Source organism: Rattus norvegicus, chromosome 15, assembly GCF_036323735.1.
Source record: "Rattus norvegicus strain BN/NHsdMcwi chromosome 15, GRCr8, whole genome shotgun sequence".
In the NCBI taxonomy this organism is placed as follows: Eukaryota; Metazoa; Chordata; class Mammalia; order Rodentia; family Muridae; genus Rattus; species Rattus norvegicus.
In genome coordinates, this window is record NC_086033.1 from 7,038,904 (window position 1) to 7,064,486 (window position 25,583).

General features: G+C 42.8%; 1 pseudogene; it reads left to right on the top strand.

The window, feature by feature from the left end:
* Nucleotides 1-8,336: 8,336 nt before the first annotated feature.
* On the top strand, nucleotides 8,337-9,586 carry LOC134482253 (glutaredoxin-1-like; annotated as a pseudogene).
* The last annotated feature ends 15,997 nt before the right edge of the window (nucleotides 9,587-25,583 follow it).

Below are 25,583 nucleotides of genomic sequence, written 5' to 3' on the forward strand. Positions count from 1 at the left end.
TTACGATACCCATACACAAAGGAGTGGTATAGTTTATTTTCTGCATGAATATGTGCTTTAGAGTTCAATGCCTACCCTCGGCAAGATTTCCATGCAGCATATTCTTGCCAAGTATAATATCACTTCAGTGTGCATGTACTTCTTGAGATATTGTTTCTCTGGGTCTTTGCAGATATTGAGGTTGTCATGTGGACCCCAGGCAAACTCCTGCACTGGAGGAATAATAATAGTCTTCATTTCAGTGATGACCAGGCTTCCAAGGCCTTCCTATTGTTTTCTAGTTTGTTCATATCTCTCCTCATCTGACATTGAGACATTGCTACATGATATTAAAATATAATGTATACGTATGATTGGAATTATCTGCTGTTCACTGTTTAATTTTTAGCAGTTTTAAAAGCTGGGAAAATATGCAGGCCTGTGGGATCTCTTACCCTTCTCTCTTGGGCATGAGAGAATGACCTCAGATGAAAGATCATCCTAGATTATCCTGCTGAATTGTGCTGCTGTGTATGGGATAAGTGACATGGCAGGTCCTCACCAGGTCTTTTCCACCCCTAGGTCTGAACACTGCAGCAGAAGCTTTCCCAGGGCACAGACCAGGACTACAGCTCTCAGAGACAGAACTGTCCACCAGGAGCACTGAGGGTGCAAAGATTGACACCACCTCCCACATCTCAGTCCTTGTAACCATACCAATCTTGGGCTAATTTTGAAAGACCTTGAGATGTGGCCTGGAACACGCCTCACGTTTAACCTTTTGACGACTTGTCCATCAACAACCAACCACTCCCAGTGAGGCAGGTCTACATTCATCTTGAGGAGATTTTTACCATCTTACCTGCCGTTCTGCTGTGTTTGCAAGGCCAGCAACAGGCTGGAGTTATATGTTGAAGAATCAGCAGGAATTGAATGCTGACTAATTTACTTGTTATATTTGTTTTTAGTTTGAAGTTTGGTTTTATGCATTTGGTTTTATTTGTTTACGTTTGAAGTTTTGGTATTTATTTGTTAACTTTAGTTTTTTAATTAATATGCTATATTCTTAAGGCTATATACATTGAACTCATTGACTCCCCACTTTAAAATTTTCTTGAATAAATTAATGTTTGTCTATAAATAAAAATGTGACCTTTAACCCTTCACTCACAAGGCCGTCCTGAGTCATGTGCGGTTCTTCCTCCTGTAACAGCACAAGTGTAAGGCAACAGTGGTTTTCTGCAAGTCTCATGCAGCTTAGGCTTCACCATCAGTTCACAGCCAGCCAGAGCTGCACAGGAAACTGTGCTCTTGATGTAGACAGTTTGTCATGCTCTGTGGATCCCACATTCATGACGAAAAATATCCTTGCTGTATCCTTGTGCTCACAAATTTAGCTTCCTTTACAATGACAAACAAAGGAGGAATACAGAAGTATTTCTCTAATACATTAGAGGAAATAAAACCATTCAGTATGGGAATATAAAAAGCAATCAGGACACACGGAGCTGTATGCCTCTGCATTCCTTGTAATAAAGCATCGGTTATAACTGCAAATTTATTGAATTCCAGCAATTTTGGAGGAACAATATTTTTAAAATTTTTTATTATATATATTTCTTTACTTACATTTCAAACGTTATTCCCCATCCTTGTTTCCTTCCTTAAGCCCCCATTCCCTTCCCTCTCCCTTCCCCATATGTGTATCCCCCTGTACATCCCCCTTATTGTTCACCCATATTCCTTTGCACTGCCCCTGGAACATTTTCTTTATTGTTTTTGTTGGTCTGTTTGTTGTTATTCTTTTTCTCCCATTTTTATTAAATTGGGCATTTCTTATTTACATTTCAAATGTTATTCCTTTTCCCGGTCCTGTCCATCAGCCCCCTAACCCCTCCTCTTCCCGTTCTAAATGGGTGTACCCTCCCCATCCAACCCCCGTTACTGCCCTCTCCAAAATTCCCTTCACTGGGGGTTCAACCTTGGTAGTACCAAAGGCTTCCCCTTCCAGTGTTGCCCCAACAATGCTATTTACTGCTACCTACGCAGGGTCAGTCCATGTGTAGTCTTTGGGCAGTGGTTTGGTCCCTGGAAGCTCTGGTTGGTTCTTATGGGGTTGCAAACCCCTTCAGCTCCTTCAGTCCTTTCCCTAGTTCCTCCAATAGGTGTCCCGTTCTCAGTTCAGTGGTTTGCTTCTGGCATTTGACTCTGTATTTGACATGTTCTGGCTGTGTCTTTCAGGAGAGATCTATAACCGGTTCATGTCAGCCTGCACTTCTTAGCTTCATCCCTCTTATCTAGTTTTGGTGGACATAGATAGATAGATAGATAGATAGATAGATAGATAGATAGATAGATAGATAGAACGATAGGTGTGGACCACATGTGGGGCAGGCTCTGAATGGCATTCCTTCATTCTCTGCTCTAAAATTTGCCTCCCTATCCCCTCCTGTGGATATTTTTGTTCCCCCTTTAAAGAAGGAGTGAAGCCTCCTCCTTTAAAAGGGGAACAAGAATACCCTTGGCAGGGAAGAGAGAGGCAAAGATTAAAACAGAGACTGAAGGAACACCCATTCAGAGCCTGCCCCACATGTGGCCCATATATATACAGCCACCCAATTAGACAAGATGGATGAAGCAAAGAAGTGCAGACCGACAGGAGCCGGATGTAGATCGCTCCTGAGAGACACAGCCAGAATACAGCAAATACAGAGGCAAATGCCAGCAGCAAACCACTGAACTGAGAATAGGAGCCCTGTTGAAGGAATCAGAGAAAGAACTGGAAGAGCTTGAAGGGGCTCGAGACCCCATATGTACAACAATGCCAAGCAACCAGAGCTTCCAGGGACTAAGCCACTACCTAAGGACTATATATGGACTGACCCTGGACTCTGACCCCATAGGTAGCAATGAATATCCTAGTAAGAGCACCAGTGGAAGGGGAAGCCCTGGGTCCTGCTAAGACTGAACCCCCAGTGAACTAGATTGTTGGGGGGAGGGCGGCAATGGGGGGAGGATAGGGAGGGGAACACCCATAAAGAAAGGGAGGGGGAGGGATTAGGGGGATGTTTGCCCGGAAACTGGGAAAGGGAATAACACTCGAAATGTATATAAGAAATACTCAAGTTAATAAAAAAAAAAAGGAGTGAAGCATCCACATTTTCGTCATCCTTCTTGAGTTTTATGTGGTCTGTGCCTTAGATCTTGTGTATTTTGAGTATAACCAAGAGGCGAGGATGCAAAAGAATCAAATGGATAGCTTGACGCCAGAGGTTGCTGGTGAACACCAGAGGGAAAGATCATTCTTCCAGCGACAATTGGCAGGTTTCTGGTAAGTCAGCTTTGCCAGACTACTTGTCTTGGGTCCACAGAACTCTCTGAGTTGCCAAGAACAAGGTATGTTATGCCCACATACACTGGACAGTGTAGAAGATGTCAAAGCCAGATGTCACATTTACACCTATGTAAATAAAAAACAGAGATCATTTACCCAGAGAGGATTGCATACAGGTAGCCAATGCTATAATAAATTATGGGATCCTGAGTTAACTGACACATGGTCTCCTAGAGTAAGGTAAAAGTGCCTGCTTGTTTTTATTGATTCCTTTTCTGGGTGAGTAGAAGCTCACTACATCGGACTGAAACTGATCATAGAGCAACTAGAAAGCTCTGCTAGGAACTTTCACCCTAATTTTGCCACTCACTAGGAATGCTGTCATATAATAGCCCAGCTCTCACTGCCAAAGCCTCTGAATAACAGTCAAAGATGTATGCATAGTTTGGAGTCTTTGTTGTGCAGAATTCTGGGCAGGTGGAAATAATGAACAAGACATTAAAGGAAACACTATGAAAACTCTCATTAGAGTCCAGGAAGGGTGGATAGGCACTTTTCTTACTTTGGGCCTGCTGTACTCCATACAAGGAGGGAGTGAACCATAGAATATTATGTTTAGAATATACCCCCCCCCCATTGCTTCTAAATCTTAGAGATCAGCAGTTGGCAGAATTCTTCAGCTATTTTATTCTTGAAATCCTATCCGTCCAGTTCTCCGTAAAGTCTATTACCTTGACTATCAGAGAGACCCAGTGAACCTCTAAATCTACCAACAATATCCCCTAATTTGGACCTAGTGGTAGTGAACCTGCATGAGCCAACTGGGCATCGAAAAGGACAAAGCAATTTGCAAAGGACCTACGTGGCGATGTTTTACACTCTTACAGTTATGAGGTTAGGTGGAATTTTAACATGGATTCCTCACAACTAGGTCAAGAACGTAGAAGCCACAGATGACAAGGCCAAATAGACTCCCTCCAGAACTTCTGGACCTATTAAAGTTGAGCTTTCACCTGACCTCAAGCCCTTCCACTCCCTGCCCAACCTCCTGAATCTTATGTTTGGCATGAATACAGGATCATGGTCCAAACTCTAACACCCTCAGGCCTGTCCCTGGGACCTCAGGAAGGTGGACACTAGAGAAGTGACGTCTAATGGAACTGCAGAGGACCAATCTCCGTCCACGTTGTCCTTTGCTCACTGATATCTGGTTATTTTTTTGAGAAAGGATTCGGAAGTTTATCATTTGAAGTAGGTGCACAACATTTAAAGTTGTATATTCACTGTGTAACTGGGTTCACTATGTTACCAAGATCATTGCAACAGAGGGATGCGAAACAGAGACTTTGTGAGTACACATCCATGAATATATAAAAAGAAAGACACCTTTGAAGGAATGCACAATAAGAAAATGAAATCCAATATCCAATAAATTAAAGGTCTGGAGGGAAATACTGACTTTTGGGAAACAGGAAAACCTAGGAAATTGGAATGTATGTCAAAGGACTGGATCTGGGAATATAATTATTATGCAGTAGAATGTCTTCCACCCCATGTCCCTTGATCTTTTCTCCCCATGCCAAGCCCTGACGCAATCTGCCCTTTCAGAGCAGGTAACTACTAATGAAGCAAAGAGAAATCTCTAGCTTTAGAGGGAGGAGATATGGAAAGGGTTCCATTGTGTCACTGGAGAGCCTCCTGGAGATGGCACCTCAGAATCTGGTCACCATAAGGAAAGCTGGTTAGCAGGAGGCCCTGGCAGTTCCCAGTGACGTCGTCAGTAGACCCTTCCCTGAACAATCTCTTGTATCCAGGAGAGCCCTAGCATCTTCTGTGGTGTCACAAGTGTTGTGGTGGCACCAACTGCCTGTGGGATATTTCTTCAATGCCTCCAGATTTCACTAATCAACCTGTTGTCCAGGCTAAGCAGCCGTTTGGGAGAAAGAGCAAAGAGCATGAATCGGTGAGAGTTGGGGAGAAGGAAGCTGGCCTTCTGTCTTGTTGTAAAAAAGGAAGAAATAAATGGTCCTTGGGAAAGCTCAGTGAGCTCTGGGCAAAGGGTGAGGAGGTTCCTTGAGGAGATGGCCTTGAGCTGAGCCTTCCAGGTATGGAAACCCAGAGCCGGGAGCCTATAAGAAGCAGCTGGACTTCCCTGCTTGTTATGGTTCCTGGAAGTCAGAGACTTTACATCATTAATTTCTCTGTTTCAGAAGCCAGTTGTTGGGAAGGGCACCACTGTTTTCCTGAGAAATTAGGGCTTTTACTCCTTTTACTTAGAAGACAAAGGTCCTTAGGAAGAAGGGAGAGACTAGTGTCGTATCCTTGGCTCAGGGCTGACTGTTCCCCTTTTGGATTGGTTCAGTTTGTGTCTGACACTAATATCTGGGAGAGAGAAGAACTTCTAGATGAGACCTCATCATCTCAGGCTTTCCACTCGAGTTATTCTGACTGCCATTCCCTGATAGTGGTCCCCTTAGATTTCTGAGTCAACACGTGTGAGTGTCATGCAGTTTTCTAGTGCAGTGAAGAACTGTTAGTCAGTGAACCAGAACTAGGACTGGCTCCTTCCTGACTTCTCTAGGTGTCCTGAGCAGTAAGTAGGGGAACTAAACGACCACGTTCTACCAATACAAGGCATCTATTACTACAGTCCTGGGATCTAGAGAGATCTATCCATGATTCTGGGCATCTCCATAGCAACTGAGTGCTGATGGAGTTTTCATCCTGGCTTCTATACCTCAGGCTAGGGTGTTCTGAAGTCAAGTTCCATCCTGTGCAGCTGTGAATATGCCTGAGGAGGCTGTCTCCTTGGTTTTCTGAAGCATTGCTAAGGGAGCCAGAGGAAATCAGCACCCGCTGCTCAACAGAGCTCTGGAGATGTTGACATTCTCAACGTCAGCTACATATTAAACTGGGTCAAAAGATCACCTGTCAGGTCCATTCTTAAATATCCTACAGGGTGCTAGGGGTGGACTATAATGAAGTAGTATGCAGGAGAGGCGCTGGCCCTCAGCTGCTACATATCAGTGTGTGTGGGAAACACCTGAACTCTTCTATTACAGATCAGAGAGATGAGCTGCAATCTCATTCAATAGACTGTGTGCATTCCTGGGGTTTGGCTTTGACCATGCAGGTCTGTTGTCTCATACTTCATTGTTCATGTGGCCACGTTCTGGGAAAGCACCACTCACAATTGTTTCCCATCCTCCGTCCTAGGGTCTTAGATTTTAGCACAACACTTCACATCTTACCTTCTAGATCCACTGTCCTAACTTTACTTCAACATGCGCGTCTCCATTATCCTTGCACCGGGTGTGTGTGTGCGTGTGTGTGCGTGTGTGTGTGTGTGTGTGTGTGTGTGTGTGTGTGGTTAGTTTGCATACAACTTTAGGGAAACTTGCCACTGAAATCCTCTAGGAGTCTATGTAAGTAATCTGTAAACTGTGGATGGGGCAAAATCCAAATGCTCTCCCGAAACGTGGCCTTCTAGAAAGAGTAGCATAAACTGCAATAAAAAGATACACTTGAAAGTAAAACTTGGAGGAAATGCCCTGGCTTATCTACATTATCACTGTGAACTGTGACATGGCTCTCTTGGCTTCTGTGCCCAGACATGAGGGCTCTGAAGCTATGCTGCCTCCTGTGAACTGTGAATGAGCTTGTGTCACACGAAGCATATGAATGGAGTGAGAAGACAGTAGGAGGACATTGTGACACTGCCCTCCCAATGGAGACATGGAAGTGTTGACAATCACAGTGGGTGAGTCTCATGCTGCACTTTGAGACCCAGCCACGCTACGTTTCACCTGTCAGCTCACTTCCTGCACATCCACCACAGGCCAAGGGCAGGCTCAGATGAAGCTCTGTTGATGACAGGCGCTGTCCCTTGTGAGCTGCATCTCAGGGTATGCGGAAGACCATTCAGCCTCCTGTGATATGGGAGAGCAGAGTAGTAAGAGGCAGGCAAAGGGGACAGTTCTGTGTTTGCTTTTCTTGGCTACCATAACTACATCTTCCAGGCTAAGGGTTTGGTCATGGAAGTCTGCTGTGTCACTTTTGTAAAGGCCAAGCTGTCTGAAGTCTCAGTAACACAACTGGCTCCAGGCTGCTTTCTCAGTTACTGGGATTTACACGCAGTCCTTCGTACCTTGTCTTCTAGAACCACAAATTCTTGTCTGGCCTCATATGGACAAGGCATATTTTCTCACTGTCTCTTTCTAGGGACCAGTAGGAAGACACATATTGGATAGCCATGCTTATTGTCTAAACTGCCAGGCGTCCATGTAGGGCATTAGTGGATACAGCATCATATCTCAGCATCTCTTACTGTACGGGTTGGAACAGAACTCCCCCATCTCATCCTGGGTGATGATGTAGATTAGACCCATCAGATTAAGTAAAGAATTGAAAAATATTTCCTGGGGGGGGAGTGAAGTGGTAAGGAAATCATGTTGCCGTCCCATAAATGCACTGCTATGAACAAGCTTCAGACAGCCTGGGAGGATGCAGCCTGCAGCAGAGACCACAGGCCTTTGGTGGAGAATGATTCAGTTCAACACTGGGAAGGGAGAAGGATGGTTGATATTGTTCCAGAAGATCTCACTGCCTATAAAAAGAGTTTCTTCCAGATCAGTGAATGATTCTTGTAAAGCAGCTCCTGGACTGGACTACTGAGACCAACCATGAGCCCTCCAGACTGGTGCTTTCCAACCAACAAACAAAAGTATCCACTCTACGAATGATACATAGATATATACACAGAATACGAGATGGATACAGAGTTTCTTCAGTTCCATGAATGAGGGATTCAGCAGGTGAGATGGCTCAACAGATAAAGGTAATTGTTGCCAACTCCCTACACCTGAGCTCCTTCCTAGGACCTACATGATTGAAGGAAAGAACAAACGTCTCACAACTTGTCCTCAGATTTTTATGTAGTTGGGTTTTTCCGGTCTTGGTCCACAGAAGCAAAGACATCAGGTTTTCCAATCACATTTGACACGGGACCAGTACCCTCAACCGAATGTTCCTTCCTGGAAAGCTGCAGCCTGTCAGCGTGGCTCAGTGGTTTGTGAACTGCAAGTTCCCATCTGGGAAGGTGGTCGTGTTCATCCAGCCCACCTGCCCCTATTGCAGAAAGACCCAAGAAATCCTCAGTCAACTGCCTTTCAGTCCTGGTCTTCTGGAGTCTGTGAACATCACAGCCACTAACAACACCAATGAGATTCAAGATTAATTACAACAGCTCACTGGATGGAGAACAGTTCCTCAGGTCTTCATAGGTAAAGAAAGACTGCATAGGCAGACGCAGCGATCTGATCTCCATGCCACAGAATGGAGAGCTGATGACCCGGCTGAAGCAGATTTGAGGTCTTCAGTTAGGAAAGGGGTGCAGGCAGAGCCCATGCCGAGAGCCATCATCCAGCCATTCCGACGGCCAGTGCCCCTGAGAGATGATGTGCATCACAGAGGATCTCACTACTTTTTGGTGATGGGGATTTTCAACAAATTGGCTTTTATTTCTTCTTTTCCTCAGTGCTAAAACCTGTTGCTATTTGCCTCTAACCATGGGGCTGAGAAGCTTAACAGACCACACTGGCTTTTCCACTCTTCATGTGCTGACACGTCTCTGCCTCTAAGCCCATGTTTCCCATCCAGTTGATCTAAATCCCCATTGAATCTGTTTCTGGTTTCCTGCCATGCTGGTCAGCTCAAGTCATTTTGCAGAAGTCCACTTCCTGAATGGTCATTAAGTCAATGGATATTGTGAATTTGTTCATGAGCCACATTCAGGCCTTTCCCTCCCTCCTGCATGCATCGTCCCACTTCTCCATTCACAGCCCTCAGCCAGTGTTCTCAACCTTGCCCTCCCACAACCCACAGAGGTTCACACCTGTATGAGCACGCTGTTTGAAAAATCAGATGAAGAACTTTAGCATACTTGGTCCTCACTGTAGCCATAATAACATAGATGACAGAGCTGATGGTTCATTCATCTCTATTCATAAAGGAGATTAAGAAAATCCCAAGAAGTTTTATGTTGATCCCAGTCAGAGTACCAGCAAAGTCAAATATGAAATGCAAAATTGCAGAGCTCTCCTTCCAAGAATATCTGTATCAAAACTTGTTTGCAAAACACTGTCCTAAATAATTTCCTCCATTCACACTTTGACATTTTGTTTTGATGTCTTGCTATGACATTTAAGTATCATGGAACTGTAGGTCTCTTCTCTGGTCTCCAGTGAGAAGGACACATTCCTAATAATGATGTATCTGTAGATGACTAAAAAAGAAAAAAGAAGATCAGGATTAAAGTTCTGGGTTAAAGGTGTGACTTCCTACCTCAAATATCCAGATTAGAAGTAAATTTGAATTTACATTAAACGGAAATCCCTCACAGATTTCCCCTCTACTTTTGTGGTTTGGTTAATCTCAGATGAAGACAATTCAACAACCAAGAATAACCTTTAGAGTCAAATTCTCCTTCTCACTAATATTCTTGAAGAAATGGCACACTAAAAGATCAAAAGGAAGGGATGGTTATAGTGAAAAGCTACATCTGGGTCAGCTCTAACTCTCTTAGTCAAGGTGACTTTGGATTCCCTCCTTAATGCCCATGGATTGCTCACATAGGACTCTGTAGAGTGTTGTTTCTACTGCCTCACTTTAAGCTCTCGGCAGACCAAGCTATCAACCCTGCCCAGGTTTCTTTGGATTGCACATAAAAGACACATACATTAAGATACTTTTGATGAGACGGCTCAGTGGCCAGGTTCTTCTAAGCCTCCTCCAAATAGGATGCCCTCCTTTTTACTCCCAGCTCAGCACCTCTAAATCTGCCCTCAGCTCAGTTGCTAAGTTGCCTTTGGTCATAGCTCAGCACCCAAATCTGCTCTTAACTTTATTGTGTTTATAACCTCCTGGCCGCTACACCAAGCCCAGTCTGGGAGACCATCAAAGGCCACTCAACCCTAGATATCAAATGGCTGGTAGCTCTTACTCCCTCTGAAGTATTAAATCCCTTCTCCTCTCCTGTGTCTCCTAGCCTGCCTGGAGGAAAACTAGAAGACCTGCCTATGCCACCCAGCTGGTTGGCCAACAGCATCATTATTGAACTATCAAGAATCAGCGTTCACAGGAAGATTCCTGATCTAAGCATCAAAACCACACCCTACAGGACTCAACGCCTGTCTCTGGTTTGTAGTGGGAGATAGAGTAGTTAGAATTGGATAATTGAATTTCAAATAATTATGATAGATATGTTACTAATTACGCCTGGATAAAAGGCTCCAAGAGAGTGGTAATGAGTAACATGTAAGGCAAAAGGGAAAAAGCCCTAATGCAGCAAACACAGTGGACCTGCCAGAAAGACTGGGGTCTTTCTGCACATCGGAGTTTGTACTTGAACTTCTTCTGACCATTTCATGATCACTCTAAGAAGATCCTAAGAAGAATAGAACAAAAAGAAAAACAAAACAAAAGAAAAACAAAAAACCTAAAACAGGAGGACTGAGGGAAGATTGCTTGAGGTCTTCATTGTTAACTACAACTACAATGGCTTTCAATGCAAAAATTATTTATTATTTTACTTGAAGCTTCTGTCTGGGTCAAAGAAACAGTATTTGGAAGCAGCACCACCAGGAAACTGGAACAAATAATACTATAGAGCTCACCACTGATTATTACCGTGGTGACTGAGGGCACAGCAGAGAATACTGGTGTGAGACAATGGGTCTTTTGGTGTTCTAGATGCTTGCAATATCTATGACTCTGAAATGAGTTAGAGCCATCCTGAAATCATGACTAAATGGACTCTTCCATTTCTTTGGAGCACAAGATCTGTCATCCAATTGACTGACTATGATTAGTACTTGGGACCTGGCCTCTGTACTAAGGCTAAGGCTTCTGATGGAAAATCCTTCACCAAAACAGTGAATGGGCCATGGTGGTGCCAGCCAACAACCATGCCCTGCGTCCACCCTGCAGCCTCCAGAAGAGGTTTGAAGAGGTCAAAGTTACCAACATTTTATCTGTGGCTTTGACTTGTTGTCACTTTTTACTTTAAATAAAGTTCGATTTCTGTCATAATTCCTTCTAATTTCTTCCTCACATGAAACTTCACTTGTGACCTCAAATTCTATTCATGAAGTGTTACTTTTCTCTGGAATAGGCTAAGGTTTGTATTTTCCTTTTATACCTTGCTGTGATGGCTAAGTGTAGCTGTCTAAATGGTGCATTCTTGATCAATTGACGCCATCAGAATGGCTGGCAGGCTGTGTCTTTGGCATTTTCTTGATGGCAATTGATGTATGGGGACTTAGCCCACTGTGGGTGGTACCAGCCCTAGTAAGGGGAGGAGAGGTCATAGAGAAAGGTAGCTGAGCAGATGAATAATCAGAGTTCCTATCTGTTGTCAAGCTGCTGCCTTGTGTTCTTATCTCGTATTCCATTGATGATGAACTGTAATTTATGGGGTGAATAAAACCTTCACTTTCCCACATTGGCATTTTTATGTTTCCTATAACAATAGGAAACTAATTTGAACATTCAGAATTTTCTTGAGATCTGCTCTGATAATCCCTCCTCCTGAAGGTTTTTAAATCAATAAACACAGTTCCTGGACACTCTAATCTGTTGAAATATTCACTCTGCCAACCGCATGACACTGCTTAAGTATCTATCACATTTTTTTCTCATGACAATTTTTCCTTCCTCTTTTTTTCTCTTTAAAATTATATTTCTAAACATGTTAGCTCTTTGTACTTTAAAAGTTGTCCTTTTTCCCATAGTAGAATATTTATATTCAAATTCATGCGTTTCATAAAAGTGGGTGATTTATTGTAGTAAAATTTTCTAATCACTATTTATTGTATTAATTTTATTAATTCATCAAAAACTGACCTTATTATATTATCTACTTATCCATAAAGATATAAAAGCTTTGATTTATTCAAGTCTTTAAGGTCTTTCAGAACATCAGCTGGAAAGTTCTTATATGTGTTCAGGATGGATCGTGGGTACTTCCTATGTCTTCTTACTAATAGTATGCTTTATAAGTGTGCTTATCCAAGGTGTTTTGTTATATATTTTAAGAGTATTTTGAGTAGAATATTTCCCTGATTTCTTTCTCATGGTTTGTTTTTGGTATACAGGAAAGATAATGAGTTTTGTGTGTTATTTTGCATTCTACTACTTTAATGAATGTATTTTCAGCTTTAAGAAACTTAATTTTTTAGAGACAACTTGTCTGTTTAGCATCACCTCTAGCTAGTTCATAGTTGTCTTTGCATTAAATATTTTAATCCACATCATTTTATTTTATATTTTCAAATTATTATGAGGGGAATTTTTCCCAGATTTTCTCATGGTATGAATTGGATTGGCATAAAGGAAGGCTAAGAAATTTTGTGTGTTCACATTGTATTGTGTTTTTATGAATGTATTTATCAGTCTTAAAAGACTGTGATACATTTTTAGAGTTTTTAAAATAGAATCAGGTCATCTGTAAATGAGGACATTTTGACTTCTTCATTTTTCATTTGGGTTACCCAAGTTCACCACCCACCCCTGATGCTTATTGTCATTGATTCCACTTTTCCTCTGGGTTTCTCTCTTGTCTCTTTTCATTGTTGCTACTCCCCCCGCCCCTTGTCCATCCTTCCATGCCTCTACCTAGGTCCCTCCATCCCTCTGCCTCCCATGATTATGTTGTCCCCCCTTCTAAGTGGGTCTCAAGCATCCACAATTTGGCCTTCACATGTTACCCTTCATGTGATCAATGATTTGTATAGTGGGTCTTCTGAACTTTTGGGTAACATCCATTTGTCACTAAATACATCCCATGTTATGTCCTTTTCGATCTCTGCTACTTCACTATTTTCCAGTTCCATCCCTTTGCCTACAAAGGTCCTGGTATTCATTTTTGATACCCGAGTACTGTTCCTCTGTTTGAATAGAGCGCACTTTCTACATTCATTCCTCAGTTGAGTTGAGGTCTATCGTGGTTGTTTCCAGCATTTGACTAATATAAGTAAGGCTGCTATGAACATATTCAACCACACGTCCTTGTCATATGTGGATCAGGTTTGAGTATATGCGCTGAAGTGAGTGGTAAAGCTGGGTCTTCAGGTAAAGCTATTTGCATTGTTCCCATTATCCTCCACATTGATATCCAGAGTGGCTATACAGCTAGTAATCGCACCAACAATGGAGGAGTGTTCCACTTTCTCTACATCCTAGCCCAATCTGCTACTGCCTCAGTTTTCTATCTTAGCCATTCTGATTGGTGTAATGAAGGATCTCAGGTTCGTTTTGATTTGCCTTTTTCTGATAACTAAGGATGTCGAACGTTTCTTGATGAGTTTCTCAGGCATTGAGATACCTCAGGTGAGAATTCTTAGTTTAGCTCTCTATCCCAGTTTAAAAGTCGGGTTATTTGGTTGTCTGGGAGTTTACCTATTTGAGTACTTTGTATATTTGGAATGTTGGCACTCTCTCAGATGTAGGGTTGGTAAAACTCTTTTCTGAATCTGTAGCTTGCTGATTTGTCCTATTGGTAGTGTCCTTTGCTCCAAAGAAAGTTTTCAGATTGTTGAGATTTCATACATTTACTGTTGATCTTAGAGCCTGACCCTTTGGTATTCTGTTCTGACAACTTTCTCCTGTGCAAATGTGTTCTAGGCAATTTGTGACACTTTCCCTTCTATTAGCTTCTGCATGTTTGGTTTTATGTGGATTTCCTTGATTCACTTGGATTTGAACTGTGTAGAAAGAGATAGAAATGGATCCATTGGCACTCAACTACATGCAGACCACCAGTTAGGGTAGCATCATTTCTTAAAATGTCTTCTGTTATGTTCAAAGTCCTCAGTCATCAGGGAAATGCAAATCAAAACAACCCTGAGATTCCACATCATACCAATCAGAATGGCTAACACCAAAAACTCAGGTGTTAGCAGATGCTGGCGAGAATGCGGAGAAAGAGGAACACTCCTCCACTGTTGGTAGGATTGCAAACTGGATTACCTCTCTGGAAATCAGTCTGGAGTTTCTTCAAAAATTGAACATTGCACTGCCTGAGCACCCAGTATACCCCTCCTGGGCATATAACCAAAAGATGCTCCAACATACAATGAAGGCACATGGTCCACTAAGTTCATAGCAGCCGTAATCATAACAGCCAGAAGCTGGGAAAAACGCAGATGCCCTTCAACAGAGGAATGGATATAGAAAATGGGGCACATCTACACAGTGGAGTACTACTCAGCTATTAAGAACAATGACTTCATGGAAATTTTACGTCAATGGAAGGAACTAGAAAATATCATCCTGAGTGAGGAAACCCAATCACAAGAAAACACACATTGTATGCACTCACTGATAAGTGGACATTAGCACAAATCTCAGATTACCCAAGATGCAATCCACAGACCACATGAAGCTCAAGAAGGATGACCAAAGTGTGGAAGCTTCAGTCCTTCTCAGAAGGGGAAACAAAAATATTCACATGAGGAAGTATGGAGATGAAGTTTGGAGCAGAGACTAAAGGAAAGGCTACCCAGGGACTGCCCTAACTGGGGATCCAGTCTATATACATCCACCAACCTCAGACAATATTGGTGATGCCAAGAAGTGCGAGCTGACAGGAGCCTGATATAGCTGTCTTCTGAAAGGCACTGCCAGAGCATGACAAATACAGAGGCGGATGTTTGAAGTCAACCTTTGAACTGAGAACAATGGAGGAGGCAGAGAAAGGATTGAAGGAGCTGAAAGGGTTTGCAATCCCATAACAACAATAATACCAACCAACTACAGCTCCAAGAGACTAAACCACCATTCAAATGGTACACATGGACAGACCCAGGGCTCCAGCAGCATGTGTAGAAAAGGAGTGGCTTGTTGGGCTTCAATGAGAGAAGAAGCCCTTGTTCCTGCGAAGGCTCTATGCCCCAGTGTAGGAGAATGTCAGGGCAGGGTGGCAGGAAGGGTTGGGTGGGTAGAAAAACACCCTCAGAAAAACAGGGTGAGGGGGATGAGGTAGGGGGATATGGGTGTGAAACAGAGAAAGGCTTTAACATTTGAATGTAACTAAAAACAAATAAAGAATAAAAAAATTTAAAAGGCATAACAAATGCAAAAGATTGGGGTGCCATTCCATACTCGTGATGTGTTTCTTCTGTGAGAGCATACTGGTTAACTCACTTCTCTATGACTGTCTTCTTATTTGAAAGTAAATAATGGGATCATCTGTGGAGTGGTTAGTAAGAATAAAAGCATCGCCTAACATGAATAGGTCCCTCCAGAGCGTGAGCTTAATATTCTAGGTATAGAGCAATTAGCTGGGGGGATTAAAAACAAAAAACAAACAAAAAAACAACATCAACGATTAAAATAAATTTTGAATGCTGGGATTAAGGCGTGTGCCAACAAACACAGGTCCTGTCACAATTCTAGCAGTCGCCAGCAGAGAGAGCTGTGAGGTAGTGTGTGCTTCTTCCTTTCCAAGATACCCCATGGCCTCAGGCCTGCATCCAGTGAGCTGGAACGTAGAGCAGCCTAGTTGAAAGTCCTGTTGTGTTGATTACCTGAGACCATATGAGATAACTCTCTTCTTCATGCCTTTTTTTCTTATTTGAAAGTAAATAATGTGATCATGTGTGGTGTGGATGGTGAGAGTAAAATCTTTAACATGAAGAATAGGGCCATGAAGAGTGTGGGTAACATTCTAGGTACAGAGCAAATAGAGGGAATTACCAAAGAAAGCAATGGGAATTCTAACAACAATTGCAAAAAAAGAAGAGAAAAAAAAAGAGAAAAAAGCCCTTATGGGTGCTGGGATTAAAGGCATGTATCAACTCTGACCAGCATTGTAGGTATTTCCAATAAAATATTTAAAAAAACAAACAACCCTATTATTATTTTAGCAATTGCAGCAGAGAAGACTGAGAGATCGTGTGCTGCTGCCGCCATGCCATGATCCTGTAACAACAACTGCCTTGGTGATAGGAGCCTGTATGCAGCAGGCCCATTGGTGGGCCTGTCATCTCAAAAACAGATGCTTCAGTCGTCTAAAAGATTGGACTCCAGTATACTTCAGGCCAGGAAAGAAGCCAGCCACCATGAGTGAAAGAACAAAGGAAAAATTACATTGGAAAAATGTGTGCCTTATTTGGAAGAAATGACCCTAAACTTTTGAGGCGTCCACCATCTCCACCCCTCCTTTTTGAGTTTTGCATAGCGATGTTGTCCAACTCCAGGTGGGAGTCAGAGGCAGAGCCCTTCCCAGAAAAGACAAACGTGATTTTCACTCTTACATCTGTGAGGTTAGGAGGCGTCATAGCACAGATTGAGCGCACCTAGGATAAGAACACAGAAGCCACAGATGACAATGCCAAATGGACTTTCCCCTGAACTTAGGGACCCACTAAAATTGAGGTTTAACCTGACCACAGGCCATTCGACTCCCTCCCCATCCTGCTGATTCTTATGTTTGCTAGGAGTAAAGTATCAAGGGGCAACCCCCGATATCCTCGTGCCTGGACTTGGAAATGAAGGAAGACAAATATTGGAGAAGTGATGGCTGTCGGGCTACAATGTAGGAACACGCAGTCCAGGTTGACCTTTGCTCACTGATGACCAATTTAATTGTCTGGCTATATTTGAGAAAGGGATGATGTCCAACTTAATATGTAAAAGAAGGGACAGAAATTTATGATTTTATATTTGCCCTGTAGTTAATCCCCCTATATTCCCAAGAAAAGGAAGTTTTTATTGCAAAAAGTAGGATTATAAACCATTGACTTTGTGAAATACATAGACGTTTATGTGGAAATAGTCCTGGCTATCAAGGAATGCCCAGTAAGCAAATATTATTCAGGTTTTATAAAATTAAAAGTATAAGAGAAATATATTGGCCTCTAGGAAACAGGGACACTTTGGGAATTGGACTGTATGTATGTGCATTGTCTCAGGTGTAGATTTATTATTAAGAGAAATCTCCCTCATTTATGGTCCCTAGGGATTTGGGTGCTAACAAAAATCTCTTATCCAATTCAGGGTTGTAACCAACTCTCCCCATCAAAAGCATTGATGACATCCGATGAAGCAGAGAGAAATATCTAAGTCTGGAGGAGAAGTTGCCAAAGGATATTCCCTGGGTCACAGGAGAGGCTGCAGAAAAGGGCCCCATAGACATTGGTTGCTTTTGGGAGAGCTGGGTAGCAGGGAGCCATAGAACTCCCGAGTGACGTCATCAGTAATCTCTTCCTTGGACAATCTCTTGTATCTAAGAGAGCACTAGAATCTTCTGTGATGTCACCAGTGTTGTTGTGACACCAACTGCCTTTGGGGTTCCATCAGTGCCTTTTGGGTTCACAAATAGGCATGTTTCACCAGCTGCTCAAGCTCGTTCAGAAGGAGGGGGGAGACCAAGGAGAGACCAGACCGAGGCAGAAGAAAGCTGGCCTCCTGTCTTGTAAGTACAGAAGAATGAAATCATTCTGGGGAAGGCACAGTGAGTACTGGGTAGAGTTGGGGAACTTCCTCCAGGAGGGAGGTTTGAGCTGAGCCTTTCAGGAGGCGGCCTTACAAGCAGGAGCCTTGGAATTTGTCAATGGCAGACCAAGAGTCAAGAGTCCTGATGATTAATTTGACAGAGAGCCAGGAATTGGCAGGCCTGCAGTTTCTTTTCTATGAGCTTTTTAATTTCTACTGCCAAGGAATGCCAGGAGGAAGCCCTATGAGGATAAAATGTGCCCATTCATGGTTGGGAGTTGAAGCACTTCATCCTCTAGATTACTGTAGGTTACTAAGTCTGTGATGACAAGAACAAGGAAGGATGCATCCCCTAGTCATGAATTGAGGTCTCAGACACTTTAAGCTTGAACACACGATTAGGGTTTGATGGTGCTGTGAACTCCAGGATTTACCTGCTCCACGTCTGATATCTGCTGACAATGTCCCAAATCTTTATGTCTGAGGTAGATTCTATCTTTCAGTATGAGGGATCATGTAATAGTGAGTGAGGCTTATGTATGGCAATGGACGTTGGGAAGAGGGAAATAGCTTAAGAGTCCACATTAAGGATAGCGTTTCTTCTCTTTCAGGGATTCAACAAGTCTCCAGCCTTTCTGCTTCCTCAACCTCCATTTTGAGACTCAGAATGGTCTTTTCTACCCACGGGCTATCCAATATGTACATTCACTTGTGTTTATCTATCTACAGGGTTTATTAGGAAGGCATCATCAGAAAATTTCATCAGTAACCATGAAAATCCTATAAAGAATTTGGAGGAACTAAAACTTGAAATCCAGAAGTGTAAATCTGAGCGGGATGAACTTTCTCAAATCCTGGACCTTTATGTCAATGATGGTTTGAACTACAGGTAGTCATTATGCCCTGTAACCTATTGACTGTCTGTGCTCTCTCTGCTAAGCCAAGAGACATCAAGAAAGTGTTTCACCTCTCATCCTGGACTTTAAGGAGCCTTGGCAGGTGCTGGCCTGTGAGAGAAGCTAGGTGCTGTGTGTTTAGGGTCAACCTCTCTTGTACTTGACCCTGAGCTCCTTGGAGTTGGATTGGATTTTTTCAACAGCTGGAAGGACCTGGTCACACTTGCTGCATCTAAGTGTGTGAATGAAATGCCTGAATGTCATCACTCTTACTCTGATTTTGGTCGTTATACACTGATTCTATGGCACCTTTATGATAAAGTTGGCATTCTAATTATGTTTGTATATGGGTTGGTATGTATGGATGGATGTGAAAGTATTTGTGTGTGTTTTGCTCAGGATCAGGGAGTCTGGGACCTTTGATTGGGTCTGAGGATTTGTTTGATGAACAGTTTGCAGGTCATGATAGTGATGAGTCCATGGAGGCCGTCATTGATCAACAGAGCACTTTGCTCCTTCTGTTTACCGTGCTGGCACATAGGACTCTCCTGAGGGGAGGAGGTGTTATGAATCCTCTTCCCTGTAAAAAGTAATTATGGCCTCTGGGAGTCATGTAACAAGGATTGAGAATCCCTGCTTTCAAAACAAGAGAAATGTCATCACATCTTTCTGTTGGACCCAATGCTATGGCACAGACTGGAGGAAACATCTTATACTTCTTACACAACTGTTCAATTCCTTCATGCTGACCTGGCCAGATCTTGAAGGTCTGCTCCCTCCATTTGGTCCCCTAGCTCTGTCGTCCAATGCCCAGGATAATGAATTTAACCAGAACCAATAGGAAGGAGCAAGTTTGTGTTATATACTGGGCTTAGGTAGTCCAGAAAACAGTCTGATTTCACTTATTTATTTATTTATTTATTTATTTATTTATTTATTTATTTATTTTCCTGCTTTGAACTTTATTTTCTTTTTTTAATTATCCAAGGATGGTTTACTGTGACCTAGAAAAGGTCTGTGGGAATAAATTCTTGGCACTTGTTATTCCCAAACATGCAGCTCTCAGACTTTCCCCCTCCTATACAGAGGGTCTTTATAGGACCATATCTCACCAGCCTTTTAAGGATTACTTATTTCAAAACAAATGTGTGCTGATTTGCAGAGAAATATTTTCTATGGGAGAGTGATGGTTTGAGTCTCCCTGTTGTGTTTTTGCTGTGGTCTTTGAGTTTTCCACTTCCTTCCCTAGCCCCCATTCCTTGAATTTGAATTTTTTATTGGCTATTTTTTATTTACACTTCATCTAATTCTGAAATAATGAGTTCAGACAGTTATTTGTTCCTTGGGCCATGTTCTAACACAGGCTGAACATTGAATTGCAATGCTTAAATCCCAACATGAGATGAGAACGATGGATATGCATAAGATGACCAACTGGATAAGTGATGCCATGGAGAAGTCCAAGGAGCTCATGCAAGAGAACAATTCCTACCGGTGAGTCACTGACAGAAAGGAGACCCCAGCACTAGGCGGGGAATACTTCTGTCCAGCTATGACTTTGAAAAAAGATCTGGGATCCATGAGAAACACATGGGAAGATTGTATAGCTGCTGAGTCTTCTATCAGCCCTCAGAGGGGATTGGCCCTCTACCTGCCAATGGCTTTAGAATACCATGAACACATAAGCACCCATATGCACCATGTCCTTTGCTTTGATGTATATATACCCTCTAGTGTCAGGATTTTCTGAAGTACTTTGATTCCCATGGAGTGCGGACTCGGGATTTGACCTGCCTCTAATTGGTGCTAACATGCAAACTGTGGCTCTAGTCTGGAGATGCCTGGGGATGGGGCCCTTGAAGGGATGATTGTACTTGCAGGAGTGGCAGGCAAACAGAAACTGCCTGGGATTTACCATTATTTGTTTTTGATTCAGCATCAGAAACTTCCACCTCCTGAATGAATGCAATGAATTGAAGAAGAATGTAAGGATTTTGATGAATGAGAACAGAAAACTGCTGGTGGAGCAGACTGAACTGCAAGCATCCTGTGAGGAGGGAAAGAGGTTCTGTGAGGAGGCCAGCAAGACCATCTACACCGCAGATATTGAATCCTTGTGTCCTGTTGCTTTTGAGTAAATCGAATGTATCCTTGTGAATCAAACAGTGATCTCGAACTCGTCACTCTTAAGAACTTTCTTTATTGAAGTGTGATGTAACCATCTGAAATCCCACAGCTCTCAGGCAGAGATGGATTCTGCATTCTCACAGGGATTGGGCACCACAATGACTTCCCAGTCAGACTGAGATACAAAGAAAATTGTACTTTCAGTGTAGATTGTATGTCCAACTCTGAATACCAACTTCATGATGAAAAAAATCAATGCAGTATCCTTATCAAATATTTAGTGACCACTAAAATATACTCTTTTGTGGATGAGAGTGTTGAACATATTAATGGAATATTCATCAGGTGTTCTGTAGTATCTCCCAGGAAATAAAACAATATTATAGGGAGTATAGAAGCAGTCATGAAACAGAATTGCTTGCTTTTGGTTTCCTTCAAACATGATATCAATTGTAACTGCACAGAGGAGATAATAAATTGCAAGACCTTTCAGGGGATAGGGTTTTTATGGTTGGTTGTTTTCTTGTTCTTCTTGATTAGGATGATGACTTTTGTTCTTGACAATGTACTATGTTCCATTTGGGATTTCAACTCAAGCAGACCACATAGATTACAATTCAGTTTCTAGATTTCTTTAAAAGCTGGACAAAATATCCAGGCAAAGGTGCCCTATGAGTTTTCTCCTTTGTTTTTCCCTCCTTTGGGTGCTTTTGTTTTTGTTTGTTGTTGTCGTTGATTTATTTTATATTTATGAGTGTTTTGCCTTCTGTAGGTCTGTGCATACCGTTGCCCAAAGGCCAGAAGGGGTCACTGTGTTTCACCTGGAACTTAAGTGACAGAGGATTGTTAGGTGCCCTGCAGGTCTTTTGAGAAACATTTTCTCAAATGATGAGCCATCTCTCCAGCCCCTACTGTGAACTTTTGTCCTTCATCGTGTTCCTTACTAGTTCCAATGGATCATACCTGAATAAAGTGTTTCTTGAGATATGTAGGGACACATTTATGGGGTCTGCATGCTAATTATCTAGACTTCCAGGCATCTATGTGAAGTTTTAAGTTAGGGTTTCACTGCTCTGAACAGATACCATGACTAAGACAAATGTTATAAAGGACAGCATTTAATTGGAGCTGGCTTAAAGGTTCAGATCTTCAGTTCTTTATCATCAAGGTGGGAGCCTGGCAGCATCTAAGCAGATATGGTGCCGTAGGAGCTGAGAGTTCTACATCTTCATCTGATGTTTGCTAGCAGAATACTCAGTTTCAGGCAGCTAGGATGAGGGTCTTAAAGGCCAGACCCACAGGGAAACACCTGACCCAACAAGGAAATACCTACTCCAAAGAGCCGTACCGTATAATAGTACCAGTCCCTGGGCCAAGTGTATACAAACCTGCACATTCCACTCTGAGGCCTCCAGAGGCTTCTTCAAACCTACGAGACTATGGGGGCCACATAGTGGTGTTTCTGAGACTTCCTTTTTCAATTCAATTTATCTGATTCTCATAACCTTGGTCTCAGGCAGATTCTTCAGACAAGTGCAAAAGGTAGCCACATTCTTTACCATAAAACCTCCCCAAAGAGTCTCTAGGCAAATATTGACATTCTTCACAGAAGGCTTGGGACAGAGTCACACGATTTAAACCACTTTCCGTAACAACGTCTTCCACATTTGTTCTAGGATGTCCCAGTAAGCCCTATTTACAGCATTCCCACAGCTTTCCAGATCCAAAGTCCCCACGAAAGAGTCAGAGATGGGGCCAAGCTGAGGACAGTGGGAAAATTCCACCACAAACCTCTGAGCACAGAAGGATCCCTCCCTTCCAGGAGGAGTAGAACTAGTGTAGTTCCTGCAACAGCTGCAAACCAGACTGTTGAAAAAGCCTCCTGTGACTCCCCATCCGACTCCCTCAGAAGGTCCCAGAACAGCCCACTGACTGCCAGTCTATTTGGAGGTTGCCTCTCCCCACTGATAGTACCCTATATAGTTACCTTTGTCCAAATTCTGCCCCAATTGTTTGAATTCTACCCTAATTGCAAGTATATAGCTCCCTGGTAGACTCTGCTCAGGGACTTCTCTCTCTGAAATGGGATGACCCTGATATTTTGGAATGACTAAACTCTTGCCTTTACATAGATTTCCTCCTCTGTGAGTCACATTTCAGGAGGTTCAGGTAGTGGTTCAATTTGTACCTCACATTTTGTGTATTGGCCAGTAAACTCCCCTCTTGTGGGGGTCCCACAGGAGAGTGGTGAATCGGGGAAGTGACAGCTTGAGCGATGTACCACAGTTGTCTACGTCTCCTCTATCTAGCTTCCATGTGTTCTGCTTTTGGTCAGATTCATATGTGCAAGCTTAAGGAGGGCTCGGACAGCCTCAGTAACAGGACTTTGATCTGGCCAGTGGCTGGAGCAGAAGGCCTGAGTTATCCTGTCCGTGGCATGGACAGGCTGGTCTGTGTACTTCAGCTGCGAAGGAGGACACTTTGTGTTAGTTGTTCTTTTGTTTTCTGTGTTCTTGGACTTGGACTGACGAAATTTTTTGACATGGGACAGGTTGTTAGGACTAAAGACCACTTAATATAACTTAGAGTGGCCTGCTTTTGATGTTAAATGGCCACAGGACCCCCCCCCAAGGTGTCAGCAGTAGAGGATATAGTGTTTCAGAAGTTTTCCCTCCTCCTCCTGCTAACACTTCTTTGTCAACGTGAACAAAATCTGAGTCCAGCCTAGCGGTTAGCTCCATCCTTGTTGACAGTGTTAGCTTTGGGGCTGGAGAGATGGCTCAATGGTTAAGAACACTGACTGCTCTTCCAGATGTCCTGAGTTCAATTCTCAGCAGTCATTTGTTGAGTTTCTTTTTCCCTCAGGACCAGCTCCAGGCTTTACATTTCTCACCGGTTTATCCCCTCTTCCCCTCTCCTTCTGCCTAGGGCAGACACAGTGCAGTCTGGCATCCAGGGTCCATGACAGGAGAGGCCCCAAGTGGTCATATGTATCCATTAACAGAGTTTGCAACTGACTCCTGCTCACATCTTTTGTTCAGTAAATGAATATCCTTCTTGCCAAGAGAAATGCTTGCTCCCTGTCCGAGTAAATGTGGTCTCTGAGTTTTTAAGATGAAAAAGATTTATTTTATATAAAGAAAGGGGATGCCTCTGGTAGGCTCATGTTGAGGCCTCTCTTCCCCTGAGGGACCAGCCACAAGATGGCATAATGTAGAATAAACTGTATTCAGGACATGACACCAACTCCCCCGAAAAGTTCTTACAGGTTCTCTTCACCACAGACATAGGCCAAGAAACTGGCCCTTGGGCCCACAGGGAACCCACCCAGATTGGTTATTTAATGGGTGTAAGGGTTAGGGATCTCCTCCAGATTTGCCACCAGGCTCTGTAAGCAGGTTTAAACAATAATTGGCCAGTGTTTAGATATGATATGAAATATGAGAAAACAGAGAACTCTAGTACGGGATCCCTGGCTTTCAGCAATTAGTTAGTGCCGAATATTAGATAAAGTTACAGATACAAGCTAATAAAAGTTGCAGAGAGTATAGAAGAGTACAAATTAGACAAGAAGAATGAATTAGAGCCCCTCTAGCCAACAAAGCCCTGGATCCAGGAGAAAAGACTACCATAGAAATGGCCAATGGATTATTTATCATAGAAACTGGACTCAGCGACAGCAGGATTGCCTGCTTATTATTGTTGCCACAGCACTGTTGGATAAAGATGCGGATAAGTTAACTTTGGGACTCATCACACACACACACACACACACACACACACACACACACACACACACACACAATCCTGATTGCTGTTCAGTAATGCCTACATGTTTCATTATCAAACTTTATTAATCTATCTTGGCTAACATATTTTCTAGCTACCTGTTTCCCCGATCCATGCAATTCTGCTGCCCAACTCTGATTTTGACTGTCCACTCCATCAAAGTGATTCTCCTCTGTCAGAGACAGAACAGATCTGGTTTATTAACAAAAGCAGCTTTACCCATGAGGGTCAGAGGAGAGCAGGGGCAGTAGTGACACTGGAAATGGAGGTAGTCTGGACTCAGTCTGTTCCTCCAGACACTTCAATTCAAAGGGCCAAGCTAATAACATTAACACAGGCCCTCATCATGGGAAAAGAAACCAATGGCTAGAGATAACAGATGGGCTAACAAGGCCGCTAAGGACATAGTCTTAAAGAAAACAGCATCTCTAGATTGGGCACTGTTCTACCTGAACCACCTAGATCAACTGATACATGCAGAAAAAGAAATTAAATGGGATGGTGATGATTGAGTGAACGTAAGCTAATATTAACCATCTCTTTAACAAGAACTCTTCTCAGAAAGATCCACAGAGTCACTCACTTAGGAGTAAAACAAATGACAAACTTTAATGCTTATCAGCTGAGCAAATCTCCCAGTCACCCCAAATATCCAAACTCCTGACTGAGAGGTAAGAGCTTGGAGGCCTCTACTGGGAAAATTGATTTTATAGAGATCAAGGAAGAAAGACATGGCTCAAAATACCTGCTGGTTTTTGTGGACATTTCCTCCTGGATAGACGGATAGAGATACTAAAAGAGATTTTCCAAGATTTGGAGCACCTAAGGTAATAGGACCAGATAAGGGCCTGCCTTCATATTTCAGAAATGTCAGGGACTAACTAAGATCTTGGAGACGAATTGGAAGCGTCATTATGCATATCATCCCCAGAGTTACTGGCAGGTAGAAAGGATACATAGAACTC